At 44.7% G+C, this 13,690-nt stretch overlaps 1 pseudogene across 1 annotated transcript; it reads left to right on the plus strand.

Moving 5' to 3' along the window:
- The first annotated feature begins 535 nt into the window (after positions 1 to 535).
- LOC148686709 (uncharacterized) lies at positions 536 to 3,919 on the plus strand (annotated as a pseudogene). The gene has a single exon (XR_015948610.1). The product of XR_015948610.1 is annotated as an uncharacterized LOC148686709 (transcript).
- The last annotated feature ends 9,771 nt before the right edge of the window (positions 3,920 to 13,690 follow it).

Consider the following 13,690-nt stretch of genomic DNA (forward strand, 5'->3'; position numbering starts at 1 on the left):
CACTCTGCAGAACTGCTATGTGCAGCCTTGCCGGCATGGTTTCATTATGATTCAAAAGTTACTCAGGTAGGCTCTTCAGAAGTCCCAGCAGCTACCTATCAGAAACTTCCAAATCCTAGGAAGTTCATGAGGGAATTGTGGCAGGGCAGGTTGGGGTGAGAAAGACTTCCATGAGTATGTGGGTGAAAAATTCTGAGTCCATCAACTGCAAATGCTAACCTCAACCACTAGGGGAAGCATTAGTCACAAATACCATGCACAACAGCAGAATGTAAGGGAGTTGAACTATGTTTTGTTTTCAGGATGAAATCAGGGGCGTAGCCAGGATCAAAACAGGAGGGGGGAGCCATGGTCGTTCAGGGGTGGGGCCAAGGCATGGGAGGGGAGGGGCCACAAATTGGGAATGTGGGCGGGGCTACAGGGCCAGCGGGCCCGAGGACATCATGGCGGCAGCGGCGGCGGCAGCAGCTGCGACCTCCTTGTGCTTTTGGGGCTAGCAGCGTTGGGCGTGATGTCTGGCCATTCTGGCAGTTCTGATAACTGAATGTGGTCAACTTGTGAGGGTGAGTCGGATCGGGGGCCATATATTCCTGTAAAATATGTAACCCAATCCTTTCCTTGGACTGATGCTTCTAGCGAGTAGCCCAGCCCGTTTGTACCTCGGGTGACCAGATGCCAAAATTTCCGTGAATACTTTTGAAGTGCTGCATCTCCCAATGCTTTCCACTGTTGCTCATAATATATTTGTTTCTTGCTTATAAGTACTAATTTATAATCATAACGTAATTGGGCTACCTCAGCTTGTATAACAAGATTGTGCTTATCATGTTTTAACTTCAATTTTCTGTGTTCCCCAGATAAGCTTTTTTTTTACTATTCTGACACTCCTTATCAAACCAGGTATGTCTTTTAAACTTTTTATTTTTTGTCATACTAGTTGTGGTCATCAATGGGCGCATTCTGTTAATTATGTTCTCATACAGACCAATTACGTTTCCTGTTTCTAAGTACAATTCCCCCTTTAATGAAACAAATTCATGGGAATCCAGGATCTGAATCATTATTATTATTATTTTGGACCTGTGCATTCCATTTTCAACTCTTATTTCCAAGTATCAGATATTCCGTTTCATCCAATCATTTAGGAAAAGCAGGAGAAACGAATGATATCAGAGATAACTCAAGTGGGAAGTGGTCACTTTCAGCTCTGGGAATTATCCTAAAGGTGTCTCGGTTGCTGTAGGGGAAATGGTTGGCCGTGCCTGACCCTACAATGCTGCTGCTGCGCGGGGAATTCCGTTAAAGGAATTCTGGGGCTGGCCATGCTTTCGTCCGTACCCCCTACAAGGCGCTAGGGCCACGGAAGAGCCCCTGGGAGCAGCTGAGGAGAGGAGAGTCTCTGACCCCCGTCTCCATTCTCTCCTCAATTTCTATTCCTCACCCTGACTTCCACAGGCAGGCGGATGTCAGATAGTCGTAACCCATGCCTAAGCAACCACTCACATTTTGTATTTGAAATAAAGTTGTGGCCAAAATTTTGCCCAAAACCTCAAACTTAAATTTCTGTGTGAAGTGTGATTTATTGGGGGGTGTTTTGGAGACCTCTACACGCAAAATCAATTTTAAATCACGGACACCTTGGTTCTGAAAATGGTGTTGCCTGTATTGGTGTGAGTGATGGGGTCCCATGACACAAATTTCATGTGGTCCCAGTGCAAAGGAAGAGAGCTAAGATCTTGTCCCTTACTATAATGTCCGAACAAGTTGTGACAGCCAAGAAGAATGATAGGTTTGTAAGGAGTCTTCAATAATTTTGCCAAGGAAATTCTGATTGTTCAGGGCCTAATGCTATTAGCCTCTCTTGTAAATGGAGATCCTTTATGAAATGCATGCAGGACCATCAAGCAAATCTGTACTGAGATACACCAATCACCATTTTTACTCCTGGAACTGCTCTGAATCTGACTTCAGGAAGAACGTGTTTGAACTGCACAGTGTCCTGGAATAGACACTCTGCATTCGGAAAGAAGGGAACTGAGTTCCCTCCCATTTCCCACTTTCCTGCTGTTCCAAATGACCAGTACCCTGGAGTTATGATTTGTCTTGCTGTCAGGATTCTAACTGGACTGTAACTGACCTAAGAATTCTGCAGAGCAGTTGGTGCTGGGGCCGGCTGCTCAGGTGAACGTCAGCCCAGTGGCCAGCAGCTGAGTCTTTTTGAGGCTCAGGAGCACCTAGCGAATACCTGCTCTATTCCTGGCCCGCCAGACTCTAGCTGAGGAACGCATTTCATGTAAGTGTAGGGATTAAACATTCCTCACTATGCCATCAGGTGTGTTTCTGCTCTGTGGGAAAGGATAGCTGCAGTAGCAGATAGCAAAACAGCGAAATCATGAGCAGATTCCCATCCACAACAGGTTACTGAGGTTAGGGCCATTTTCACAGGAACAATGCAACAGTATATTCAATCAGGAGCAGTGTGCTGGAAGAAAGTATGTGTGTCGGCTTCTCTGGATCAGATGTCTGTACCTAACCAGGGGGTGGGAGAGAGCAGGGGAACTCTTTCTTTTGCTGCTTCTTTCTGGCGAGGAGGGTGGATGTCCTTCAATGACTAGACATGCTTGTTATTCCCTCCCTCACTGTATGTTGTCTTCTCTTTTGTTTCCAGGATGTCTGCCAAAGTCTCCCTGGGTCCTCTATTCTCCAAACCCCCCCCCTGCGGGTGAGAGAAGGCTCCCTAGTGGGGAGATTGCTGAGCGTAGTTTCTTGCCTCCAGCTCTGTGGGTTCTTGGTGAGTATTTTGGCCTGCATTCTGTGCATTGCAACCACAGCCAGTACCAACTGGAGAGTGTGGCGTGGAGAGAACGGCTCTGGAAACACCTGGATTGGAATCTGGAATGTCTGTTTTTGGAGAAACCCTTCTGACGACGGCAACTCTTTTTGGCATTGTGAAGGTCTCACTGAGCGATATCAAACCCTCCCAAGGGAAATTTTTATTGCTCAGGACTTAATGGCCTTAGCTTCCACTATGAGTTCAGCCGCCCTAGTATTAATCTCATTTGCCTTGTGCAATGTGTTCGAGCCCGGAAAACACGAGGATTTCCTCTTAACCTTTTTTAGGCTCGGAGCGTTCCTGAACATACCTGCAGGGATCCTTGTCCTGATTTCTGTGATATGGAACATGTCTTCTGTCTTGCAGAATGGGAAAATTGACTTCCCAGAAACTTTTGAATTGCCTCCAATTCCCAGCCAGCAGCATATTGGACCTTCTATATATCTTGGCTATATCGCTGCGGGTTTCCAGCTGCTGAGTGCAGCATTGGTTGGGATGGAGAGATTTTGCATCAGGACCACCACAACAGATCCATATCGAATAGAAATTGCAGCGGTGATTACGCCAAGAAATTCAGCAAAAAGCAAGAGTCTAACTCCTTGTTCAAAGTGTGGTTCTCTGCTGGATCTGATAATTAAAGAGAAATCCTCCACAGTTGAGATACAGGAAAGCCAGGCAGAAGATCTTGACACTCGAAACCAATCCTGCATCGTAGAGATACCGGAAAGCCATCTACTAGATCTTGACACTCGAAACCAATCCTGCATCGTAGAGATACCGGAAAGCCATCTACTAGATCTTGACACTCGAAACCAATCCTGCATAGTGGATATACCGGAAAGCCAGTCAGAAGATCTTGACATTCAAAACGAATCCTGCATCATGGATATACCGGAAAGCCAGTCAGAAGATCTTGACACTCGAAACGAATCCTGCATCGTGGATATACCGGAAAGCCATCTACAAGATCTTGACATTCGAAACATATCCTGCGTCGTGGATATAGAGGAAAGCTGTGCATCTCCAAGCCCACCTGAAGTTCCAAAACATACTAATATACATGTGACTCCCTGCAACATGGAATAGCATCAGATCCAGATCCACACAGATCGCTCCCCCCCCCCACACTCCATTGGGTGGGTGTAGAGATCTGCGTGGACCTGGATCTGAAAGTTTACTATTCCCTGTTGCAGGGAGTCACATGGAGGCCTCTTTTATGTGTTTTCTAGCATTTGTGTCCTTGTTCCCATTAGCTTCCTCCTCTTCTGGATATCTTTCCTGTGTCTACTCATAGATTTACATTTTTTTTATCAGCGCTTTCATTTCCTAAGCAACCACTCACATTTTGTATTTTAAATAAACTTGTGGCCAAAATTATGCCAAAACCCTCAAACTTACATTTCTGTTGAAGTGTGCTTTATTGGGGGGGGTGTTTTGGAGACCTCTACACTCAAAAGCGATTTTAAATCACGGACACCTTGGTTCTGAAAATGGTGTTTCACTCCTTGCATTGATTTAATATATGGTTGATTCATCACCAGGGGGCTTGCAATTCCTGGGAACTCACTCCTTGCCTTTATTTAATATTTGAAGATTCCTTCTTGCTCCAGCTCTGGGTTTTTATTTAAGCTGTTGCGTTTGACCTTGCTATGCCTGCCTGCCATGGGGCCGTCTGCTTTTGGGGCAGGGGCCTGGTAGGAATTTTTCCATTTGGCTGATTGGTTGGTGCCATTTGGTTTTCGCCTACTGCACCTACTGCGCCTACAATTCGTCACAACTTGTAAGGTTGCAGTTAGGCATTGGTTAATAAATTGGTTGGTGGAGGGGCCAGGATTGGCTGTGCCGGCCCCTCCAATGGTTGCTGTAGGTATCAAGTTTATTGCTTATAGCCAAAGGCTGCTGCAATGTATACAATGTAATTCAGTAAAATATATACAAATTTGGTAGAAAACTTAGGACATTTACATTATCAAAACATGACCTAGCACAAAGCTATGGAAACACTTTAATATACCAGTTGAAACATTAAATAATAAAAAATAGTTCTGTGGGGGTTCCAGACCAGAAACGTTTGAAGTGCCCCAAACCTCTGCACCATTTAAAATCTGGGCCATTGATTTTGCTTTGTACACCGATAGAGCTGGATTGACTAGGTTCCCCCCATTGCAAGCAACAAATTTCAAAATAGCTTTTACCGATTTAAAGGCTTGCAATTTAATATTGGACAGCTGTGCATTCCAAGATGCCATTTCTGAATAAACCAATCCCAGGTATTTGAACGTCTTTACTTGGTTTATGATGTGTTTGTCCAGGTGCCAAACATGCTTTTTAGGGCGCTTCCCAAATACAATGACCTGCGTTTTATCGTAATTTATGGATAAGGCATTCCTCGTGCAATATGAGCTTATTTTTGCAAGCAATCGCTAGGTTGCCACTTTGCTTTATTTATTTGATGTGTTTTTGTTATAGCTGTGCCCCGCCCCCCCAGCAAGCGGAGACTTAGCTGCTCTTGCTAAAGCAAAGCCCTTTCCACTTCAGTTTTTGGAGGGGAAAAGTGCTGGTTATGGTCTGTAAAATACATTATTTTTTTGCTTCTGGGGGGGCAGCTGCCCCCTCCTGCTCCCCCTGCCTATGCCCATGGATGAAATGCAAAACTGCTGAGGGGCTGTGAGTGTACCAGCAGGTCTTGATCACTGCCTATAGTGCCTAGTGTATCTGCCCACACAAACACACACACCCCTCTGTGTGTGTATATAGCAAATGGGCATAGTGTTAAGAACTGAATTGTCTCTAAACTGAAATTGAGGGTGGGAGCTCTGCTCTCATCATCAGTCACTCCCCAACCTGTAAGTACATCTCCTTATGCATAGTTTTGCCTTGTGTCATTACATTTTCCTTTCTGATGAATAAGACCTGTGCCATGCACGCCCTCCATTAAGTGCAGAATGAAGAGTCTGCTTTCTTTCTTTCTTCAAACACAAATTCTTTGCTGTAGTTTCTTCATTATCACTTTTACAGCTTGCAGAAATATATATATATACACACAAAATTTCATGCTTATGATAAGAGTGTCTGACCTGCACATAATATAAAAGAAGTCCATTTTTAAGAGTTCCTGGGTCGTGGTTTTTTAATCCTATAATATTTTTAAAAATCAGTTCCTGTAGTTTCTGAAATTTTACTCCCTTATTATTGAGCCAAGTGATACTCTTGAGTAACGAGGCTAGACGATTTTGGTATGAACAAGAGATTTTTGCAAGAGTACATTGACAAATGGCACCTGCGTACGCTGTCGGATGTTCCAGTCCCATGCCAGTCAGTCAGTCTCTGCCAGGGTATTCCACTACATTCCAGAGCTTAGAAAGTACATTTTAAACGGAAACTAGTTTATGTTCAACATGTCCTCAAAGGAACTTATTTTGCATTGCATCTATTCCTTTACAAAATGGATGAGCTCAGTTCACAGCAGGGCCAGCCCTGCAATGAGGCAGAATGAGGCAGCTGCCTCAAGAAGCAGGGCTATGAGTACCATGTAGACTTCTCTGTGCCCCTTATGTTAGCCTGCTGCTCTCAAGTGCAGTGAAAGACATTGTCCTTTCACCAGTAGGGGAGTAAGATTCAGCTACCAATCCAATTGGCTTCTGTCTGTTCCTTGGGCGAGGGCGCCATCTTGTCCTTCACCTCAGGCACTGGCAGAGGAACTGGGGGTAGGGGGAGCGCACCACCCCCAGCACCATCGGGGAGGGGGGTGCCATCACGGGAGCCCCCCCAGACACGCGCCACGAACCCCCCACCTCTCTGGGCGCCACAACATGCCATCACGCCCCCGGCAGCGTGCCACTCCCCCACAGGTGATGTGCCACGCCCCCAGGATGTGCACCGTGCTCCCGGGGGCGCGTGCCAGCCACACCCCTGCCTGCTCTCCGCCCCCGGTGCTGGAGCATGCAGCTTCGCCACTGGCCTCGGGCAGCAAAATGTCTTGAGCCAACCCTACTTCACAGTGCAAGTTGATCTGAACGACCCTCAACAATCCCCCTAACTAAATTCAGAATGTTACAAGCTGCTGTGTTGAAGCATGAAATACACTTAAGAAAGTATTGAAGCACTTTCTTCAATACACAGAGTGAAATGTGGAATGTAGATTCTTTTCTTCAACAATTACAAAGGTGATTGTTGGGGGTCTGCATAGGTGTGTTTCCACCTGGGGGGCTGTATGTTCTCCTTCCTTCCAGGTAGCTTCAAAAGCTCATGCCTTGCCAGACCCAAAGGGCAAAAGCTCCAGGAGTCTTGTTCATGTCTCTGCACACACAAAGAGAAAAAGAGGTCATTGCACTCCGGCAAAGGGACCGTGAAAAGGAATTTTCCACATGGAGAAAAGATATCACAGACAATGTGAATCTTCTATGAAACCTGTGCCCCACCCCTCCAAATGCAACATAGAAATTGTAATCTTTTTTTTTCTTTGATGTGCAGAAGAACTCTCAAGACAAACAACTTGGGGGTGATCTTTTTGCCTATGAGGGTTCTGGTGCTGTGCTAAGTGAGGAAGCCCCTTACCAGAGAGAGCATGCCCACCGATACAGGCCTGGTGCACCCATTTCAGTTATTTTGAGTAACTATGAGTTTGTTTTGAATTGCATTAACTGGTTGTTGAATTTGCTCCTATGCAGCCAATTGTGCTTTTGGTATGATTACAATTATCGTAATGCTTGCTAATTTTGCTAACATTTGCTAATTTTTAATCTGATCAGAGCTTTTCTTCATCCGGAACTCACCAGAACTCTGTTCCAGCATCTCTTTTTCTAGAAAAATGGCACTGAACATAATTGCTCTTATTTTGAGCCGCTTTGAGGTCAGCACTGTTGTCAAGAAAAATGGAGGGGGGAACCACAGCACACATACATTTAAGAGAATGGACTTGATGATGAACTAGAAATTGTTCAAAGTCCCTACTGCATAACAAACTTAATTCATGTTCAGTTCACCCAGCAATTACAGTGGTACCTCAAGTTACAAACGCCTCAGGTTACAAACTCCTCTAACCTGGAAGAGTTACCTTGAGTTGAGAACTTTGCCCGAGGATGAGAACGGAAATTCTGTGCCGGTGGCGCAGCGGCAGCAAGAGGTCCCATTAGTTCTAGTTAAGAACAGTTTCAGGTTAAGAACGGACCTCCGGAACGAATTAAGTTCATAACTAGAGGTACCACTGTATGGGACTTGCTTTCAGGTGTGGTTCAGACTTTTGAACTAATGCAGTAAACTTGATTAAACCAAAAAAGTTCATTCCACACACAGCAGCAGAGGGAAGGTTAACAAATAGATGGATATGAGCAGAATCACAGGTACCTAGGCTTTGTTTCAGCTGGGGATGGGGAAGGCTAAAGGGTTAGGCCAAAGTCTTCAGGCAACAGCAGACAAAGGAGCATAAGAAAGCAACCTCAACATTATGCCATCCCATTCTTGCAACCTGCAGACACTCAGATATTTGAACAATGGGGATTGCAGTGTGGTATGTGTCTGAGAGACTGCTTGTATAAACAGATTTTGGCATGAATCACCTCTTCCCTGAATAGGCTGGGAAGATGTAGAGCGGTAGATGCAAGGTAAAAGAAGACCCACCCTCTAAATATACCCTGAATTATCTGTTCTTTAGGTATTTCAGTTTCCTGATTGCCTAGAATCCAGATGTAAAAGTCGAAACCTTTTAAGGACTAAGGATAAAAGTCAAGCAGCTGAGGTTATATGTACTGTTTGTATTTCCTTTGCCTACAGACAAAGTGTCTAAGGATGAGAGCTACACTTACTTGGCTGTAAATTTCAATGGATTGAGAATATGCTGATTAAGAAAAAAGAATGTTCCCTAATGTCAGGACCATAAATTCACCTCGGTGCCCTCCAGACTCCATTTTCTGGGAGTGATTAGATCACAAACCAGAAAAATTAGTTACAGGTAGGTAGCTGTGTTGGTTTGCTGTAGTCGAAATAAAATAAAAAAAATTCCTTCCAGTAGCACCTTAGAGATCAACTAAGTTTGTTATAGAAGGGGAAGAAATGGAGGCAGTGAGAGATTTTTACTTTCTTGGGCTCCTTGATCACTGCAGATGGTGACAGCAGTCACGAAATTAAAAGATGCCTGCTTCTTGGGAGAAAAGCAATGACAAAACCTAGACAGCATCTTAAAAAGCAGAGACATCACCTTGCCAACAAAGGTCCGTATAGTTAACGCTATGGTTTTCCCAGTAGTGATGTATGGACCATAAAGAAGGCTGATCGCCGAAGAATTGATGCTTTTGAATTATGGTGCTGGAGGAGACTCTTGAGAGTCCCATGGACTGCAAGAAGATCAAACCTATCCATTTTGAAGGAGATCAGCCCTGAGTGCTCACTGGAAGGACAGATCGTGAAGCTGAGGCTCCAATACTTTGGCCACCTCATGAGAAGAGAAGACTCCCTGGAAAAGACCCTGGTGTTGGGAAAGATTGAGGGCACTAGGAGAAGGGGACGACATAGGACGAGATGGTTGGACAGTGTTCTCGAAGCTATGAACATGAGTTTTACCAAACTGTGGGAGGCATTGGAAGACAGGAGTGCCTGGCGTGCTCTGGTCCATGGGGTCATGAAGAGTCAGACACGACTAAACGACTAAACAACAACAAGTTTGTTATTGGTAAGAGTTTTCGTGTGCATGCACACTTCTTCAGATACACTGAAACAAAAGTCACCAGACCCTTATATATAGTGAGAGGGTGGGGAGGGGTATTACTCAGAAGGGTGGTGGGAATGGGTGATTGGCTGATAGGTGTGGTAAACCTGTTGACGACTGTTAACGACTGCAATTGGTCTTACAGGAAAAAGCAAGGGGTGAGATGGCTTTATCATGTATAATGAGATAAGAATCAAATGTCTCTGTTCAGAACAGGTCTCTCCATGGTTTTAAGTTTGGTAATAAGTTGCAATTCAGCAACATCTCTTTCCAGTCTATTTCTGAAATTATTTTGTAATATGACAGCTACTTTGAGATCTTGTATAGAATGTCCTGGGAGATTGAAGTGTTTCTCTGTCTTGTGATTCCTCATGTCCTGAAAATGATTCCTGAAAATTTAGGTTTACACAATTAAGAATGGATTAAAGTGCCCTAGCACAACAACAATTCCATTTTTTAAAAAATGATAACCAGACTTTTTGCAGTAAAGAAATGAGCCCAAACTACAATTTTCAGTAGTATAATGCATTTTTGTATGCTATTTTCACTAGTATGTGCATTTTATAGGTGCTTTTCTTTGATATATGCATCATGTTACACATTGTTCCTTACAGGATAGAGAGTAAGAGAAAATACAGTAAGTGCTTTCTGCTTTCAGAATGTGCCTTGCACCACTGTAGCTGTAATAGGTAGTTCCAATGGTTGTATGGTGTGCATATGTGTATCTTGTCCTATCAGAGTTCAGTGGAAGAACACATGCTTTGCATGAATAAAGGCCTCAGGTTCAATCCCTGGCATCTCCAGGTGGGGCTGTGAATGAATCTTGCCTGAAGCCTGCCAGCTGTTGTAGACCAAGAGTAGGCAATGTAATGCCCTCCAGATGTTGATGAACTGCAACTCCCTAACCATTGGCCATGCTGACTGGCGCTGGTGGGAGTTGGAGTCTAACAATATCTGGTGCTTACCACATTGTCTTAAGCAGTACTGATGGACCAATAGCTTCCGTAAGGCAGTTTCCTAGAACCCTGATCCTACCTACCTATCAGATCTTCACTCTTAGTGGTATCACACATATTTGGCTATATATGCAGACCCTCCAAGTGTCTCTTTTCTCTGGGAACGTCCCTGATTTAGAGAAGCGATCCCGGTTTCTGATTTGATTGTGTAATGTCCCACTTTTCCTTAGGATGTCCCTATTAACATTGGAGAAACATTGGAGGGTATGGAGTTATCTGACCCCCAAGCTGTCTGAAGGCAGTCCTGTATAGGGGAGGGTTTTTTTATGTTTTATTGTGTTTTTATATGTGTTGGAAGCTGCCCAGAGTGGCTGGGGCAACCCAGTAAGATGTTTGGGGTATAAATTGTAAAATTACCATTATGGAATGTGATGTCCCTATTTTCATTGGATAAATGTTGGAGGGTATGTATATATAAGAACACAAGTTCAATCTCCTGCATTTCCAGTTAAATGGTCTGAGAGGAGGACTGGAGGAAGACCTCTGCCTAAGATATAAGAGATTAACCAGATTAACCAGAGATCATAGCACTGGGCTAGTTGGATCAATGTTCTCAACTGGCATCATATGGTAGTGGACTTTGCACTACACTGGACAGCAGTTCTCATCATTTCTGACCATCAGCCATGCTGGCTAGGACTGATAGGCGTTGTGGTCCAACACATGGAGGGCATAGTTTCCCTATTAATGGTATAAGAAGACATATTCATGATTTTGGCACCACTGCAGTGGTGCTTTTCCCACACAGTGGAGAGCATAGTGGAAAACCAGATAGTCTCATTTCATGAAGTGTCCAATGGCCCTTTGGGGCTCTACTGGACCTGTGCAAACATAAAACCATTTCTACTTTTTTGTGTATGGCCCATAGCTGCCAAGTCTCCCGTATTCCCCGGGAAATCCCCGTTTTTCCAGCTGTTCCTAGCTGAAAAAATGGATTTTTTTGTTTTTTTTCGGTTTATTCTGGCGCAGCAGCCATTTTGGAACTGGGCGGAGCATGCTCAGAAGCGACTTTTGATGCTGCTCTGCCCAGTTCCAAAATGGCTGCAGTGCGACTTCCGGTCTGCTACTTCCGCCCGGTCCCTTAACAGCAACTTGGCAGGTATGGTATGGCCCAGTTCTGAGACGACATGAGTCCGGTGAAATGTGTCTCTCAAGTGTGGGAGCAGACAATGCTGTAGCTTTGTCGAAACTACCTAGGTGTGGAATTGATTGAGGCGAGGATGAGAAACCACTGGGTGCTCCATATAAGCCACTCTGAGCTTTCTAAGTATCAGTGGTGGTGGTGTTGTTTTCCCATACCATAAAAAACTAGAGTCCTTTCTTGCACATGCATGCCTTTGTGGTTAAGGTTAAGGTGACCTGAGCTTTCCCTAGGCAGGGAGGAGCTGGGGTTCCCACCCTTCTGCTAGGGCCTCCCTACCACACACTTTGCTCCGTTCAAATAATTGAACATCCTCACTGTGGTCATTTCTTTTCCTTTTGTACATTGTTCTTCCATTCTGGAGGGTTCTAAGGAAATGCATGCTGGAACTTGTCAAAAAAACCAAACAAACTGGGGAGGAATGATCATCCGGCTGAGTCTTGAGATTGAAATGTGGGTAACTGCAAACCAGGGCTGTACCTGGCTAGCACGCTGGGTGGCAAAAGGGGTCGTCTCATATTGCTTGCCCCTTCTTCTCCCTGATTGCTTTTACCACCATTGCTCTGTAACCAGGATTCATTGCTGAAACACACTGTCAGTGACTCCAACTCTAGCACATGATTTGGTGTGCCAATCAAGCCTTGCTGGATTCCACCTTCCCCCTCTTGCAAAAAAAACAACAACACACCACCCCATTATCATTAATAACTATCAAGTTATAGTATTCGCTTTACCTATTTATTTATTTATTTAATTTATATACCACTTTATCATTTAACAGAAATCTCTAAGCCATGGGTAGGCAAACTAAGGCCCAGGGGCCTTCTAAATCGCCTTCTAAATCCAGCCCGCAGACGGTCCGGAAACATAGCTGCCAAGTTTTCCCTTTTCTCGCGAGGAAGCCTATTCAGCATAAGGGAAAATCCCTTAAAATAAGGGATAACTTGGCAGCTATGTCCAGGAATCAGTGTGTTTGTACATGAGTAGAATGTGTGCTTTTTATTTAAAATGCATCTCTGGGTTATTTGTGGGGCATAGGAATTTGTTGGGTTCCCCCCCCAAAAAAAATAGTCCGCCGCCCCCCCAAGGTCTGAGAGACAGTGGAGCGGCCCCCTGCTGAAAAAGTTTGCTAAGACCCCTGCTCTAAGCTGTCTACAAATCCCAGTAAAAAAAAAGAAATCAGTCCTGGCCCTGATCAAGCCAACACCTAGTTAGTTTCACATTTCAAACAATTCAAAGTGTTGGTGCTGACCTTTAAAGCCCTAAACGGCCTCGGTCCTGTATACCTGAAGGAGCGTCTCCACCCCCATCGTTCTGCCTGAACACTGAGGTCCAGCGCTGAGGGCCTTCTGGCGGTTCCCTCACTGCGAGAAGCAAAGCTACAGGGAACCAGGCAGAGGGCCTTCTCAGTAGTGGCACCCGCCCTGTGGAACGCCCTCCCATCAGAGGTCAGAGAGATAAAGAACTACCTGACATTTAGAAAATACCTAAAGGCAGCCCTGTTAAGGGAAGTTTTTTTTATCTGAGATATTTTAATGTATTTTAATGTGTGTTGGAAGTCGCCCAGAGTGGCGGGGGGGGGGCAGCCAGATGGGCGGGGTATAATAATAATAATAATAATAATAATAATAATAATAATAATAATAATAATAATAATATATTATTATTATTATGGCATAAGCTTCAGGGAAGACCCTTGCAAAGCCTGACCATCCTGCCCTTCTTCTCCAACCAACCTTTGTTCCAGCTTCCTGCCCAACTAACCTCCCCCCCCCCACGACAGTCCCAGATTGCTATGGGTGGCCAGAACCAACCAGATTGCTATGGGTGGCCAGAACCAACCCAAGACCACCTGCAACAGAATGCCCCCAACAGGCCAAGCCCGATCACCACCACAAGTCAGCCAGGTGCAGTTTGGGATTTAGCTAACTGTCATATTGCCAGAAGGTTACCATGAACAACCTTTTGCTGGTGGACTGATCTTGGGAAAAGTTACC

The sequence above is a fragment of the Zootoca vivipara genome, chromosome 2 (assembly GCF_965207765.1).
Source record: "Zootoca vivipara chromosome 2, rZooViv2.hap1.1, whole genome shotgun sequence".
Taxonomy (NCBI): Eukaryota; Metazoa; Chordata; class Lepidosauria; order Squamata; family Lacertidae; genus Zootoca; species Zootoca vivipara.